Genomic DNA, 14,316 nt, shown 5'->3' on the forward strand with positions numbered 1-14,316 from the left:
GTACAAGAATTAGGGTAACATTTACGTAAGATTGCACAAGTAGGCACAAATGAGAATGTGTAACACCCCTAAAAAATTCTCACATCGACAAAATATAGAAAAGATGTTAAGTTTATATGCGTATTCCACAACGTTTGTGCTACTAAGGTAAAATTGGTTAAATAGCCTATGAACTTGACACATTTTGAATTATAAAACCCAAACCAAGACGTATTATGTGTTCAAAATAAATAATATCTTGACGGGCTATTTGGATTAGGGTGTTATGGTATGAATGTATATAACTGAACTTGGAAAGACGATAAATTTTGCAACTTCAAAATTGATGCAAAGTTAATAGATTCTGTAGGAAGAAATTTCTGGTTCAATTTACTTGTAATATGAAACCTCCACCAGTCTAAGATGAACTTTAAGTTACAGGCATTTAGAATTTTAGTACTTTACGGATAGCAAGAATTATACCTATGCTAGTAATGTATGGTGTACTTTGGTCAATAAAAATTAGTAGTTTCTTCAAGTTGAAAGGAAGGTTGTGTGTAAAATATCAGGTTGAAGGTCTAGATCAACAGCCACCAGAAGATTTCTATAGTTAAAAGCGAAGGTGGGAATCTTGTTGAATGTACAGTCAAAACCTTGAAATGTGAATTGAAGCCCACCAAATGAGGCTTAGAGACTTCTGACCAATCTTCTACCACATTGGACTACCTTTTCTTGATTTGAATCGGCTAAATCCCCTGCATTGATCGCTCCATGGTTTCTACTTGCACACCGGGGAAAATTAAGTACATTTATAACAAAAGTAATCCTCAATAGGCAGAACAAGCAGACAGATTGATTCAGTATGGCAGCAATGACTGGTATTCTATGCTGCAGATACATGTATTCATATTCCTCAGAATTTAATAAATTGATCGGCTTCTCAATAGGGTACCTTATAAATAAAAAACGTTTTAGCAGACATATCCCCAAGATTTCCAAGATAATAACATATCAATAAGCAAATCAAATGGCGGAAACCACACATGGTTACTCATTTATTATTGATTTCTTAACTCCTGTCAGTCTTGCAGGATGCAGATGAACTTCTACAATTTGGTGCTTCTTCTGCAGCCGGTTGGATCTTTCAGTTTATACTAAACATTGCCGTATTCTGTTCTTTAATATTTATTGCATTTTGTACACATGTACTATGTCCAAACTTAGCAATACACAGGGCAATACCTGTCACATTTATTGTGTAACATGTATGCAATCAAATTTGATGATATATAACACTTGTAACAGAGTGTTTCCGATAAAAACTTCAATAAATTTTGATGCTATTGTTAAACATTCAATGCAGCGAAACTGACCAGTCCGTTTCTGTTGTACAACATTGAGATTAAGTTATGTGTTTGGATCACTGTGGACAAAAATTGTGATCTGATATAGATTGGATCTTAATCAGAAATACTGCAAATTTGCGCCTGTGATTCAATTAACATTATTAGGAATAAGAAAGAAGTAGCGAAGCTTCCAGGGGACTAAAACAGTACAACCAATATATGATAACAATAAGATCTAAAAACAAGCAACAAATTAAATCCCTCGAGATGAATCAAACACATTTTTTCTTAAGGGAAATATGCATTGGACCAAAGAGAAATGAGGTTGGTATCCCCAAATGGCAATATCATATTCTCCCCACCAAATGCTACATTCTCTGGTGGGCTCATCAAGTCCATAAACCACTGCTCTTCTGCGTTGCATTGGCTTTCATCTCAAAACCACCCCTCTCTGCCTGCTGAGAGCTCTCTCCAATGCTTGAAGGCTCAGGCGCCGCAGCCTGAGAATGTGCTACCTTCTAGTTCAAAGTGGCCACCCTCTTGTGAATGTCCCTAAAGTGTTGGTCAATCAAGTATCCAATATCATTAAAGTCCAGAGTGTTCAGACCATGGAGGCTCCTCCCATTGAGGCCTTGGAACATAACCTGAGTCATCTCCCTTTCGCGGTTATCTTTCCGTTGCTTCTTCAGCTGTTTATTCCCTTTTCCAATCCTTTGCCGGAGAAAACTATGCTGATTCATCATCTTCTGGCTCTGCTCCATCTCAGGCATCTTCTTGAACTGTGATCAAACTCTTTGGACTCCCGAAGGGGAAGGCCAAATCTCAGGGTGGGAATAATAGGGACTAGGAATGATGGCACACGCATCAATCTCACAGAGAGTACGAAGCTTACTCACCTTCTTCATTATACCCTTCTTTCTTTTTTTGAAGGTTGCTTTTCTTGCGGAATCACTGCTGACAAATGCAAGTTTCACCTTCTTTCTGGTCATCACTCAACACCAAACAAAGAAAGCAAGAAGAAATATAAAAGCTTTGCGGTGCTTTTTCATGCACATTACAAGATTTTATACATGCTATATATAGATGTGAAAAGATACCAAACTTATTAATACAAGATGAAGGATTTTATGGGGACTCTGCTTGATGAAAAATTTGAAGAAATTTTGAGGAATGCTCAAATCATTGTAATTAAATTACATGATATGATAAAATCTGAGAGTAGTGATGTCAAGGTGGCAGTTTAATTGAGAGGATTGAAATTGGTGGGTTGGTGAAAGTTCATTCTTTAGTTTCTTTCATATCAAACATTATTATAGAATGATTTTGACTGTTTTTTGGGGACAATGGAAATGTGTACATTCAGTTCTATTGTTCGAGAAGAAGCATCAATGCTTCTAGACACTCCAGAAGGACCGAAGAAGATGCATATGGGACTGGAGATCGACACTTGAGAAGGATCAGAGAAGAAGCGTCGACGAAGGACGCCGCTTATTTGTTGAATCCTTGTCGACGCTTTTCTCTGCAGCAGCCGAATCCCATTGAGTCACTAGATTCTAGTGAATCACCGAAAAAATTGAAACCCAAGAGGGGAGTATTCAGCTTTTCAAAGTTTAATGACGAGCGAAAATTGTTAGTTTTTTAAACTAAAAGAGGAAATGATAAAAATTTTTAGAGTTTTAGAGTTTAATTAAAAAATGACAATTTTGCTCTTGTATCTACTAGAAAATATTAATAGAAGTTATTTTATGAGTATAACATCCTTGTCCAATAACCAGACTCATTGTTAAGATATTGTCTACTTTGAACACACAATCCATCATAGTTTTGTTTCTAGGTTTTACAACCTAAAACGCGTCTTAACAATTTAAGGAGCTCACAGGTTATTTAACCAGTCAAATTCTCCTACCACTAACCGATGTGGAATACATAGACAGAGTACAGACATACCCAACATCTTTCCAGTGTTGTATCGATGTGGGATTTGCCTAAGAATATCACATACACCCTCCCTTACAAGACCCAACGTCCTCGCTGAGGTTTACCCCACCATCGTTCAAAAGGACATGCGGAGCTACTTTGATACCATTTGTAATATCTCTGATCCAATAACTTGACCTACTATCAAGATATTATCTACTTTGGACACATAGTCTATCATAGTTTTGTTTCTTGGCTTTGCAACCCAAAATGTGTCTTAACAGTTTAAGGAGCTCACTGACCATTTAACTAGTCAAATTCTCTCACCACTAACCGATGTGGGATACATAGATAGAGTACAGACAGACTTAGCATCTCTCTCGTGCTTTGTCGATGTGGGATTTGCCTAAGGGTATCACAATGGATAGTTGTTTAGGTTTTTAAACTACTGTAATTGTACTTTTAATATTATGCTAAAACTTGAGTGGGAAATAGTGCTTTGGCATAAAACATATTAAAGAGAGTATCGATTGTTGGTTTTAAAATAGGCCAAAACACTTATTCCCACCCAAGATTTAGTGTATTCTCAAACTCTTACTCACGAAAATTCAAAAACTCAAATACCTATCTATCATTGAATTTTTGTTAAAATTTTTAATTAAATGTAAGGGTAAAACGTCATTTTAATAATATTATTAAAAAATAACATAATTTATTATACTCCCCCCTTCCCCAAGTTTTAAAAATTAATAATTTCACCCCCTGCGTAAAGTTTTCTAGTTTTAAAAAGTCACATTTTCTTCCCCTCTCAAACCTAGGGTTTTTTCCTTGTCCAAATGAAACTCTTCATGTGGACGAAAACGTGTCTAAACAATTCGTTTGGATTCATCAAATCCAAATGAAGATTGTAAAATAATAGAGAGAGATAACAATGGCTTAGAGTGGAATGAAGAGGTCTTCGGAGATGGAGATCGTAGTCAGAGATGTGAAGAAAAAAAAACCTATGTTTGGGGGGGCGAGTGGGAATATGACTTTTTAAAACTGAAAAACTTTAAGTAAGAATGAAATTATTAGTTTTTAAAACCTAGAGAGAAAAATATAATAAATTATATATTTTTTCAATATTATTGTTAAAATGACGATTTATTATGATATTTAACTAAAAATTTTAACAAAATTTCAATGACAAATAGGTATTTGGGTTTTTGAAACTTTGTAAATAAGAGTTTGGGAATACACTTAAACTTGGGTGGGTATAAGTCTTTTAGCCTTTAAAATATTATTTTATAATATTAATGTTAGTATTAAAATTGAAATCAATGGAGTTATGTTTCATCAAGCTGAAAAATCATATGTTGAAGTAACCATTTATTCATAAATGCTGATGTGTGCATGAATCAAACTTTTGGCCCAGTTTTTGGGGGTGTGAAACCAACCCATTAGGGCAGTCTTTTACAAGCCCATGAAGCCAGGAAATTTATAAATCACAAAATTTTTTGTTCAACAGGATTTTGCGCTAATGGGCCTCGTGTGTGCCTATTAATTCATAAATGCTCTACCGGCTGTGTGGCTAAAGAAAATGAAAAACTATTTTAAAAATCTATATTTTATTATTGAGGTTATTTTATTTTTATATTATCAATTTTATTTTAAAAATTAAACTACTATTCAAATAATTTTAAATTTATTATAATTTTATTATTATTTATTAATTTTTTAAAACAAAAATACACTTATTTTCAATTAATATAACAATAAATATAAATAATATTTTAGAATAATTACACCAAAGATATTTAAATAAAATAATATTTTTATATTCTTTTATTACATCCAATTAAACATAATACTTATTTATATTTATTAATATTTATCAAATATAATAATAATAATTTATACTCAGTAATCTAAAATATTACCAAATCAGAAGTACTAGAGATAAACTCAAAAAAAGAGCCCCTCTTCACACTTATATAGGCGATTTCGTCATGTATATACTGCAATTATATACACCATCCGTTAAGAATATGAAATTCATCAAGAGCTTAACATTTATCCTCTCATTTAATGTAGTCTAGCACTACCTTCACCATAAGAAAGGATAAACAATTATCAATGCCAGTAGGATTAACAAACGACTTGTTATTACCTATATGCACCTTATTCATGGGTAATCCAAAGTAGAAATTAAGGGTAGATATGAATCAGACCAAGCCCAAACACCTTTTTATTTAAGTTTGACTAAAGTAAAAAATAATCTAATTCGAATTCATCAAGCCAAAATTAACATAGCTCAAGTTCAATCTGAATACAAAATAATTTGGCTTGGATTGATTCAAAGTCATAATTCAAATCTATGCCTTGAATTTATAACTCATTAACAAAATAACATCATTTTATCTAAATAATAAGCAAATCCAATAATTCGAACCAAATCAAGCCACAAATTCCAAACACCAATTCAAATTAAACTATGTCACAAATTCAAACTGTTGATTTGAGTTATAAATTCGAGTTAAATTGATTCAAATCGAATCTAATCCTAGCAAGATTAGCTAGATTAAATTTTTGAATTTGTGTGCTCTGGTTTTTGTTTTAGCTTGTAGTGGACAATTGAAAATTGATTTGTTATCGGTGTTTATTATCGAGCGGAGGAGGATAGATTTAAAATTTCAGAGATTTTTCTTTGTTTCTGATAAAAATTGGAGATATGTGAATAGTATTGTACCTTTAATTTTGGTTCCTTTATTTGGTTATGAGAAACATAGAAAATGTAAGGAAAATTTGAATTTAACGCTGTGAACTTGTAATGGTCTATTTGATTTTTTGGGAAAGGCCAAATCACTATTTCCCACCCAAGGTTTGATACAACTTTCCACTTACTAATTATCAAAAATCTAAATACCCATCCATCTGTTAAATTTCACTGTTGTTGTCAAATGTGAAATCTTCATTTAAAAAATTTATTTAAATTCATATTTTAGGATAACCCTAAAGTTTTAAAATGTTTATTTTTGCACCCTAACCTCATATTTTCCAAGTTTAAAAACTGATTTTTTCCCCTTGAAGTCTAAAGTTTTAAGCCCTCATCTTTTTTTCCATTCTCGTTTTAAGCCTCCAAATTTTTAAAAAATTTCAGTTGCATCTTGATCTTCCTTTCTCCTTCACGTTTTAGACTAGTTGTTTTTGTCTAAAATGAAGACGGTCGGAGAGGGGAGGGAGAGTGGACGGGAGGGACAGAGTCGATGGTCTGAAACGATGGATAGTCGTCAAAAATCAAATCTGGAAATTGAGGGAGAGAGAAGGGGTGAAACTAAAATTTTTACAAAGTTGGGGGGCAACTGTAATAAAAAAAAAAAAAGAGGAGGCTTAAAACCCTAAACTTGGGAAAGTCTGTTTTTAAACCTAAAAAATATAATATTAGGGGGCAAAATTGCACATTTTAAAACTTTAGGATAATTCAAAATATGAGTTTAAATAAAATTTCAAAATAACAATTTTATCTCCAATAGTAACAGTGAAATTTAACAAACGGATGGATATTTAAATTTTTAATAATTAGATAGTGGAAAGTTAGGTATACATCAAACCTTGGATAAGAAATAGTCTTTTTGGCCTTTGAAAAACGAAAAACCATCGGTAAACATAGCAATGGCCCAATTGTTTAATATTAAATAATTAAATATTAAACACAGCAATGGCCCAATTGGATGATTTTTGTTCCCTTGAACTTTAGGTTGAGAATTGAGATATGGCTTTGCATCTTTGAACTTTATATTTTATTCTTTAAATATTATTCTTTGCATCTTTTTGTTTCCATATTTTGTCTTAGATGTGTTGTGGGCATCCCTTCTCAGTTGAATACTCATTTGCCAAGTTGTTACCAAAAGATTTTGAAAAAAAAAAAAAAAAAACTAAGAAAAGGATTAATTTTTAAATTAACAAAAAATACTAAGAGTACGTTTGGTTTGGGTAATATTTTATTACCAAAACAGAAAGATTATCTTGAAGATAGATTATTTAAAAGATTGCTAAATATAAATGATTACTATATTTGATAAAATTTGATAGATATAAATAATTATTGTGTTTGGTAATAAAAGATTATTAATAAATTATTTTACTTAAATGTCCTTGAATATAATTATTTTTAAATATTTTTTTAATTATTTGTCATATTATTTAAAAATAAATTATTTTGTCTCAAAAAAATAATAAATAATAATATAATTATAATAAAATCAAGATTACTTTGGTAATCTTTAAATACTTAAGGTGAAGGTGGTAATCAGATTACCACCTATATTACCTATCACATCAGTATTGGTAATAGAAGATTGTTGTAATATTGTATTATTGACAAACCAAACAAGGGAATAAAAGATAGATTACCAAGGTAATCTTAAAAAACTGGAACCAAACAACCCCTAATAGAATTAGACAATGAATGAGTAAAAATTTGTCTAGAAAATAAATTTATTAAATATATCATTTTCCTCACAACATTAAAATGTAAAATAGTATTAAAGATAAATTTGATAAATGTAATATCTACGAAGGGTATTTCTATCGTTTCACACACATTTAAATAAATATTAATGAAAAATATTATAATAAAAATAAAATTATGCATATCTATTTTGAGTATACAAATAAATACATATTTATATATGTCACTATGTGACTGAATGATTTCGAATTAATCAAAAGATTTATTCCCACCCAAGGTTTAGTATAAAGGCAAACTAACACCTGTGATATTTTAAAAACTCAAATGTGCACTCCTCATGCAATTTTTGTTAAAACTTGCTAACTATAAGGGTAAAATCATCATTAACTAATAGTATTAAAAAACTAAAATTTATTTCATTCTTCCCTTTTAGTTTAAAACACTAACAATTTCCCCCCACCCAAAAGTTTGAAAAGTTACTTTTTTCCCTATTAGGCTTTCATTCCTTCCCTTCTTTCTCCAACCTCTTATATGTTGACACTCTTTCCCACATTCCAGATGAAGACACTATCATCATTCTCCAACCGTGAACTCGACGAATCGTTGCATGTCATCCAAATCTGTCGAATGACAAACACGTTTGTGGACACATCTTCATTGTGTTAGTGGCTAGAGAATGGTCCCAATTCAAATGGACCGTTGACGAAGAGACAAAGACGAACCATTCTTCAACCATGAATGCGATGAAGATGCAGCCACAAACGCGTTTGTCACATGATGGATTTGGACAACGCATGACGATCTGTCGTGTTTGTGGCTGGAGAACAGTGGTCATGTCTTTATTTAGGATGCAAGAGGGAGTGTCGACAGATAGGAGGTTGGTCGGAGAACATCATTGGAGAAGGAAAGGAAGTCTAAGGGGAAATGTAATTTTTTAAACTTTTAGGTAAGGGGAATCATTAGTTTTTCAAAATAAGGAGGGAGAATAAGATGAAATTTTAGTTTTTAAATATTATTGGTTAAATGACTATTTTAACCTTGTAGTTAAGAGCAAGTTTTAACAGAAATTACATAATAAATGGGTATTTGGGTTTTTGAAATCCCACAAGTGTAAGTTTGTCTTTACACTAAACCTTGGGTGAGAATAAGTCTTTTGACCTCTTGAATTAAAAATAAAGTAATACACAATCATGTGTTGACACACATAAGTATGTACTCATTTATATACTCAAAGTGGGTACACATAATATTGTTCTATAGTAATTCTAAACTTTACTAAAATTAAATCACTCTTTAAAAAAATAAGTAGTGTTATGCGTATAAAAAATATGCACAACTGTATATACAAACAATGATATATAATTATATAATTAGGTAATTTTAAATTAGATATAAAATAATATTCAATCATATAATAACATATCATTATTAGTGCATAAAGTTATGCACAAAGTTTTATTGAAAAAAAAAAAACTTACATGAAATAGTCTAGTCTCATTTAACACAAACAGTTTACATGTTTGGACTAGGAGTAGATTTGATCTGAACTCTACAAGTTTGGATCAATGTTTAATCCAAATATGCCAAGTTCAAGTAAGGGTATTTCCAATTCTTGATTAAGTCAAGCCAACTTGACTAAATTGAGTTGCTAAAAATTCGTCTGCAAATTGATTTTTTTTGACAACTTTTCAATTTCTTTAATAAATTTGTTTCTTCTTTGATGATTTTTCTTCTTCACTAGCATATTTTTTCTTTTTTTTCATCTTTGACGACTTTTTTTTCCTCTGCAATGGCTTTTCCAACAAACTCATTATCAATCAAACAAATCAAGTTTAATTTTGAACTAGTCGTTCTAAATTTTAATCAAGCTCAAATTAACTTTTATTTGGATTCGGCTCAACTCAAATCCATTCTTGAAAAGACAATACAAATTAGTGTCTTTTATAAGCAATGGATTGTAGATGTATGAACACCCAAATAATATGAAAGATTTTGGAAGCTTGTCAAAATCCACACCTTAACAGTAGAAATATGAATTAAAATCTTTTTCCTACTTTGAATTTTCTTGAACTTTTAAACACCAATAATGATTAATGAATGTGTTATTGTTTGTACCATTTTTTTCTTTTTTTGGTTTCATTTTTTATAGGTCGAACGACTTATTTCTATCCAAAGTTTACTTTTTTTCCAAGTTCTCATCTATTATCTTTAAGAAAATTAAATATCCACCTATAGACTATTAGATTTGTTAAGGGTAAAATCTGAAGGATTGAATGATCTAAGAGGGGGGTAAATTAGATAATCTAAAATAATTTTTACCAAATTAAAGAATTAAACCAAGTTAATCAAATTAATGAATATTGCCTATTTTTAATGCAATTTGTGAAAATGACAAGAATATTTCAAATAATTAATACAATCAAAATAACATAGCAAAAAATATAAGTTTAATGGATGGGAAAATCAAATATGCAATATATAGTGGTTCGGCACAACCCGGCCTATGTCCACTCCTCCAAGCTATCTCCCTTGAAGTATTCTACTGATCCTTGGTTGACAAAATCCCAACCAAGCTTTTCTTCACAACAAAAAAATAGCTTCGAAGGTGTTATTTACCTTTACAAGTATTAGAACTCAATTTTTTTCACTAAAAATTTTATAATCTCTCCAAAAGTAAACCTCACTCTTTTATAATATGAATTTTTGGTATTAATTAGAAATATAATCTCTCTCAAATAGTGTATATAAAAGTTTAAGCTTAGTACAACCCAATGCAATTGAAATTACAAAGTGTATGAACAAGGGTTTTAAATAGAGAAGAGAATTTGCAAGTGAATAGCTCAAAACTAATTTGCTCTCAAACATATGGAAATTTTTTGTGGCAAAAGTCCTTTACAAATGAATTTGATTGGGTTTATATAGGGAAAAATGAGGAAAGTTACCGTTGTGCACAAAAATTAGTCGTTTTAATTTTTCAGAAAACATAAAATTCGATCAACCAGATGTAATTCGATCAACCAGAAGTGACATAGTACTCCCATGGTGTCTACGTAACACTAGCGATTAGAAAGTTCAAAGCAAAATTTGGTCGATCAGATTTAATTGGGTCAACCAAATTTCTCAAAGCAAAAATACATGGCTTCTAGATAATTCGGAAGCTGCCAATGAAGAATTCGATTTGTCAAATTCGGTCAATCAAATTTTATTACATTTTACCCCCTGAATTTTTGAAAATTTTATTTACCCTCTAAACCTTTGAAAAGTGACAACTTAACCCATATTTGAAAATTCTTTCAAAACCAACTTTGAGATATGAAAATGTAATTCACAAAACTTCATTAATTTAAATGAGTTAATAAATTTTGATTAAAAAAATTGGCTTAGCCCAATAAGTTTGAAAAACTATATTTCAACTCAAAATGTGAAAGATATGAGAATAAGTTTTCAAATAAGTTATCACATGCAAATAAATATTCTAATCAAAACGAATGCTCCAAATTACAAACATATCTATCTAAACTTGAGTTTTTTTTCAAATCTTTAAGAATTCTTCACTTGAGTCTTGTCTTTCATTTCCATCTTGAAACTCCTTTAAGTGTATTAGAAAAATTCTCACAATCTAAACTCACACTCAAGTAAAGTCATTAGTTAATATGCTAAGGGATATATTAGTTTGTTATCATCAAAATAATAATAACTATTTGAGTCAACAAAAACATTATTTTATCAGTAATATTAAAATTATATTAAAATTTTATCTCTTTTTCCCCCAAACCCTAAAAACTAACAATTTTCCCCAATGCCAAGTTTTAAAAAGTAACATTTTCTCTCCAATGTTTAATTTTCATTCTTCGACACCATCTCTAACAGTCTCTTTCTCATGATGTTTTCTCTTCTTCTGGCGATCTCTCTTTCCCTATCTCTCCCTCTGGTTGACTATGCAAGTCGAGAAGGCAAAGAGTTTTGTCTAGAAAGACAACACATCATCTTCACAGAAGAAGACACTCATCTTTGACTAGGAAGACGACGTTTCATCTTCCCAAATGAAGTTTTTCATCTTCCTAGTTTAGACAACCAATCAGAATGAGAGATGGATAGAAAGAGACCATTAGAGGGAGAATGAGATAGCACTAAAGAATGAAAAATAAACCCTAGGGGGGAAATATTACTTTTAAAAACTTAGCATAAGAGAGAAATAGTTAGTTTTTAAGGTTTAGGAGGAAAAAAAAGATAAAATTCTAAAACTAACGAATTTGGTTAACTTTAATAGCACATGAAAAGGTATTTGAGTTTTCAAAGATAATGAGTGGAAACTAGGGGAAAAGGGTAAATTTTGAGTGGGAATAAGTCCTTTGGCCTTTTTAATATATCATTTTTATCACCCGCTATCCATATCTTATACTTACATTATTCTAAAGAATAATGTTATATGCACAATTAATATGTACAACTTTATACAAAAATAATGTTATATTATCATATGATTAGATAGTTTTAAATCAAAGATAAAACAATATCCAATCATATAGTAATACCCTAGAATATCAATAATTAAAAAATCGTTCAAAAATCTGGAAAATACGAATTGATATAGGCTAAATGACTATTTCCCACCCAAGGTTTGATGTTTTCTCAAATATCCACTCTTTAACTATAGAAACACCAAACACCCACCCATGGCCGGTTAAAATTAACGGTGGTAAGGGTAAAATCGTTATTTTCTCTATAATATTAAAAAATAAGCTAAAATATAATCTATTTTTCCCCCCTAAACTTTGAAAACAAAAATTTTCCCCCAGCCTAAGTTTAAAAAAATGGCAGTTTCACCTTAGGGTTTCGTTTTGAAATCTCCGACGACATCTCCAACTCCATTGCCGACGGCCTCTCCCTCCCGATACATCCTCTCCTTTCGACGATCTCCTTCCTCCTATTTGGAGGCCTGATCAGCATCGGAGAAACCTTGGGAGACGAAGAACTTTGTCGGGGAAGACGAAGACGAAGTCGTCATCTTCGTCTAGGAAGACGGTCGTCTCCCAAGGCATCTCTAACGCCGATCAGGCCTCCAAATGGGAGAAAAGAGATCGTCAGAAGGAGAGGATGCTTCGAGAGGGAGAGGCTATCGGCAATGGAGCCGGAGATGTCACCGAAGATTTCAAAATGAAACCCTAGGGTGAAACTACCATTTTTTAAAACTTAGGCCGGGGAAAATTTTTAGTTTTTAAAGTCTAGGGGGGCAAAAAGAGATAAAATTTTCAGGCGTTAGGGTTCTGTTAAATTTAACTGACCATGGGTGGGTGTTTGGTGTTTCCATAGTTAAAGGGTGGATATTTGAGAAAACATCAAACCTTGGGTGGGAAATAGTCGTTTGGCCATTGATATATCATAAAATGGCAAAATTTGAAAAAAGGAAAATGAAATTCAAATTTTATATGTTGAAATGTCATAGAATGTGAATAATCGAAAAATCGTTAAAAAATCTGAAAAAAAGACTCGATTTATCCTAAAACAACGAAAATCTAAAAAACGGAATTGAAATTCGAACTCTATCAGTTGAAATATGTGAGAATGCCACTAATCGAAAAATCGTTCAAAAATCTGAAAAATACGAATCGATATATCCTATAAACGAAAAAACCGAAATATTGAGTTGAAATTACGTCATTACATCATAAAATGTGTCAAAAAGCATAAAAATCAAAAAAATAAATCTTAATTTCGAAAACTACATATTGAAAAACCCTAAAATAGAAAAAACGGATATAAAATTTGAAAACTACACGTCGAGAAACCTTAGGTATGAAAAATATCAATTTACCCCCTGAAAAATTTTTTACTACAAACAGGTCCAATAGTTATCCCTTGCCCCTTCAGTAATTTTCTAATCTATTAGTGCCCTTGCAATTTCAAAAAAGTAACTTTTCCCCCCAACTCAATATTTATTTTCCATGAATAGTCTTTTTCGAGTCGAATTTAGTGAGTGAGGGGGTTTATATATATGAGGGGAAGGGTAATTTTGACATTTTAGAAAAAGCTATGGATATTTTTGCTTAGGAATAGGAAATTTAGGCTTTTTTGCTTAAAAATAGTGAATTTGGGCATTTTTGCTTAATAAAGGGGTATTTTGGCTATTTTTTATAATTTCCCTATTTCTTTTTTTAAAAAATAGTTTGCATGAAATCAGAGTTAAGACTTGAAATTGCAAAGGAAAAATAAACATAAAATTAATTTTTAATTGATTAAAAAATAAAGGAAAGAAATGCATTTCTTTTTCTAAAATGCGTTCTTGTATGGCTGGATTAAAGGATGACCATCTCTGTTCATGCTTTTCTAAAAATCACTTATCAGCTTCTCTTTAGAAGAGCTGTATTATGTGATGCCTTAATTATTCTAGTGATGATTTTCAGCCCTCCAAAGTTCTTCGTTTTCTACTCCACTACGAGAATTAAATGCAATTGTTTTCTACTCCACCATACAATTGGATGTACAGTGGGAAAAAAGTCTCACTCGCCAAATCAATGGTTGTTAATTAAATAAATTATAATAATTAAAACTCTTCATTAGTACACTACTTCAAAAGATCATCTTAATAATATTATTTTTATTCTTATTATGTTTTAGGAAAAA

At 31.1% G+C, this 14,316-nt stretch overlaps 1 pseudogene; it reads right to left on the minus strand.

Annotated features, from left to right (window-relative positions):
* Positions 1 to 1,613: 1,613 nt before the first annotated feature.
* Positions 1,614 to 2,314, minus strand: LOC123220117 (annotated as a pseudogene).
* Between the last annotated feature and the right edge of the window lie 12,002 nt (positions 2,315 to 14,316).

This window comes from Mangifera indica, chromosome 7 (genome assembly GCF_011075055.1).
Source record: "Mangifera indica cultivar Alphonso chromosome 7, CATAS_Mindica_2.1, whole genome shotgun sequence".
In the NCBI taxonomy this organism is placed as follows: Eukaryota; Viridiplantae; Streptophyta; class Magnoliopsida; order Sapindales; family Anacardiaceae; genus Mangifera; species Mangifera indica.